This window comes from Mauremys reevesii, linkage group 2, assembly GCF_016161935.1.
Source record: "Mauremys reevesii isolate NIE-2019 linkage group 2, ASM1616193v1, whole genome shotgun sequence".
NCBI classification, from domain to species: domain Eukaryota; kingdom Metazoa; phylum Chordata; order Testudines; family Geoemydidae; genus Mauremys; species Mauremys reevesii.
The window spans coordinates 11,665,342-11,669,231 of NC_052624.1; positions in this window are offsets into that span (position 1 = coordinate 11,665,342).

Below are 3,890 nucleotides of genomic sequence, written 5' to 3' on the forward strand. Positions count from 1 at the left end.
TGTAATCCTCTCATTTTTGAGGTGTTTTGTTTTTATTTTTCTGAATAAAAAGCTTTATTAAACAAATAGATGCAATGTCCCTGTTGTACCTAAGTCATCCTTCCCTGAACAGAAGGGGGCAGTGGAGTTCAGGGGGTAAGAGCACAGAACTGGGGACCAGGACTCTAGTGCCCAGCCCCTGGTATAGCTCTGAGCGGTATAACCTCAATGAAGTCAGGGTGGAGTTCGCTGTGGGCCTTCATGCCACGACCCTGGGCAAACCGCTCAGCCTCGCTGTGCCTCAGTTTACACATTTCTAAAATAGATCTAACATGTACCTCAGACACTATGGCAATAATGCTGCTGTGGAGAGGCATCATGTAATCACCAAGCATGATTCTTTTAGCAGGAGCATGGGGTAGCTTCATCAGTGACCACTTGTCACATGCGTTGAGATCCTTTGATGGAAGGCACTATAGAAGTGCACTAGCCCAGACTCCAGTTTCCAACAAGGCTGCAGACGCTGCTTCAGAGGATGGTGCAAGAAATGCTGCCATGGACAAGTAGGAAATAACTGTTCATAGGACAAGACTCCTCTTAGCTCCAGACAGTTAGGCCCTGATCTGCAACCTCCAGGCAGGCAGAGCCCTCTGCCCTGTCAGCTCACACACCCAAGGCTTTAGTGACTGAGCTCTGGCCTTAAAGAGGAGGTGCAAACCTGTAGGGCTGCTGGCCTGTCTCCTCTGCCCTGGAGGAATAGCTCCACACCCAAAACCTGCTCAGGCCCCTCTTCAGGGCAATTTCATGCATTAGACATAAAACTCAGTGTAACACCAAATCACAGTCAATTCCTCTGAACAACACAGGCTGCAGGTTCCAGAGGCCTTTCCCCATGAGAACCTGGGGCCTGCCACAGGAACCAGCTTCTTCCATGCAGCTCTTCAGCAGCGCTCTCTCAGCCCTTTATAGGAACCACCCGACCCCTTCCCAGCTGGGCCTGGTCATCCCGTCGGCCAGGCCCAAGTACCTGATCTTAGCGGGGCTCCAGCTCTGAACAGGACTGTCTAGCACCAGATCCTACTACCCTGTTACAAGACCTCAGGTCCTTTTAATCCTACTTAGCTGCGACTTCCACTTCATTGTACCCTGCGTGACGGGGCTCAGATTCAGTGACAAGCAAAAGTGTAGGTTCCCCAGAAAGAAATGTCTTGCTTTCCTAGGTTGTCTCAATCACCCGTCTCGGCCCCCCAGGTCTGCTACATTAACTAGTGTATCTGTGTTGATCTGATCTGACCCACCTGGGGCCTCCCAGCCCAGCGGATCTCAACCAGGAGTCCGGGGCCTCCTGGGGGGCCATGAGCAGGTTTCAAGGGTCCACCAAGCAGGACCAGTGTTAGACTCACTGGGGTCCCGGTCAGAAAGCCTAAGCCCTGCTGTGCAGGGCTGAAGCCCGGGGCCCTGAGCCCGTCACTTGGGGCTGAAGCAGAAGCCTGAGCAACTTAGCATCGTGGGATGCCCTGTGGCGTGGGGCCCTGGGCAGTTGCCCTGCTTGCTATCCCTTACCTTTGGCCCGGGCTTTTATATGTAGAAAACAGTTGTTGTGGCACAGGTGGGCGGTGGAGTTTTGATAGCCTGGGGGGGCAGGGGCTCAGAAAAGGTTGAGAACCCCTCTCCTAGCCCTTTGGGATAAGGAGAGGCTCATCCTTTCCTATTGATTCTAGACATCTTCTCAAGCAGCTACTGATGCGAACCTGCCATCTCCTCCTCAAGGGAAAACCCATCATGGGCATTCAGAACGCTCGCTGGCTAGGAGAGAGGCAGAGCCCATTGCAGTCGATGGACAAGTGATGGAGGTCGAGGACCTGCTCCAATATATTGAGGGGGTGAGGGGTAGCTCAGTGGTTTGAGCATTGACCTGCTAAACCCAGGGTTGTAAGTTCAGCCCTTGAGGGGGCCATTTAGGGAACTGGGGTAAAAATCTGTCTGGGGATTGGTCTTGCTTTGAGCAGGAGGTTGGACTAGATGACCTCCTGAGGTCCCTTCCAACCCTAATCTTCTATGAGGTAAAGAACAGCACTGGCTAGGCATGCGCGGCCCAGTTCATGCAGCCAAAAAGACAAAGGTAGCCTGTTCCAAGCAGCAGGTCCTATGCAGGAGAAGGCTGTCTCACTCCCAATGGTAAGGCTGTGTGACCAGAGAGAAGAGTCCAGTGCTGGACAAGTGGAGGAGCTGGGGTGGGTACTAGTGGAAGAGGAAAGCTCCATGAGGCAGGGTGGCTCATGCCCATCGATGGCTCTGAAAACAAGGACGTAGATTTGAACTAGATCCTGAAAGGAGTGAGGGAGTTGTCTGGGGATGAGGACCGCTGTCGTTCTTTGTGCACAAGGTGGTGGGCAGCAGCTGGGTCTTGAGAGAGCCTTGGGTGAGACAGCGGCAATGGGAAGTGCAGGCAAGGGTGAGGATCTCTCCAGAAGTGAAATCTAGGCACTGGGGTGAGGTTAGGAGCTGGTGACAGGCAGGTTGGCAGATTTGAGGTATGTGGGAATGGAAGGATGAAGCCAAGCTTACAGAAAGTGGATGGAAATGGGAGCGCCAAGCCAAGGATGGCAATACAAGAGACAGAGGCATATCGGGCAAAGCTGCTCCTATACAAGCACTTCTGGTTTAGAGACATGGAGCTGAGAGAAGCAGCGACGAAGCAGCAAATTTAGTTGGCCAAGGTAGGCAGGGGAGTGGACTTTGTCTAACAGTAATGAGCTCTACAGCTGAGTGTCATCCATGGAAAATACAACTGCCAGGCTCCATAACTGGTGTCAATACAAGCATTTAATCCACCCATTCTAACGAGCATCCTTGGGGTTTCCAGGTTCCACACACAGCAAAGGACCCTCTTTGTCTCCAAATTAGCAATCTGCCCACTGGGATTGCTTGTGTTCCCACTGTGACACTTCCTAGATCCCGTGTGGGGCTCTGACTCAGCAATGCAGGGAGGGAAAAGGATGAGAACATGCAGGAAGTGAGGAGCTCTTCCAGATTAAATGCAACAACCCTAGAAGTGACATTCCAGAAGGCACCACAATGTCCCCTCTGTTTGCAACCTTGAGAGTGCCAGCAAAAGGAATCAAACTGAAAAAGATGAGAGGTCCGTGGAAAGGAAACTGGTCATGAAATGCTGGGAGATCAACTGTCCACAGCGTGAAAGAGCAGCTGGCACCAGCTGGAAAGCTTTGGAACATCTGTTTATCAATAGCAATTCTTCGTGTCACTTGTCTGTTTCCTTTTCTTTTCCAGTAAGCGGGCTTGGATTTATATGGAAATAAGATCTTGGGCCCAAGTCTCCACTCACACTGTGAGTGGAAGTCTCCCTACCAAACTCAATGTACCTTCCTACAGCTACAAATGACAAGAGAATCGGGCCATGTGTCTTACCAGTGCACCTGAACCCTTCTGCTTAGCCCTTTGTTAATCCTGGTGGGGTTCTGCCAGAGCAAACGATGCTGATGTTGTAAACAGAAGATTAGCACTTCAGACCGGGACTAAGTGGCAGGGGAATGCTTAGAAACAGACACCTCTTTTCAGACAGTGTCTCCTTAATGCCACAGTGATAAGCACGTACCAGCAACAGGGACTCGCTTGAAAGGGAGCAGATCAGTTGTTATCCATGAACTAAGAGGCGAGAGATCAGCATTCAGTGCTAGCCCTGGCTGACAACTGTCAAGCAGTGTTTTTTCCATTGAAAATGCAGCTTTGCTGATATTTTTTGATCTTCCATCAGGAAAATCCCAACCTCATATTTCATTCTGGGGCAGGTCCCTGTTAATCTGTGTTTGCCTGAGCTGCCACAATGTCTCATTAGTGCTTCATGCTTCTAGGGGGTTAAGTTCCATGGCTGGACAATATTTCCCACGATG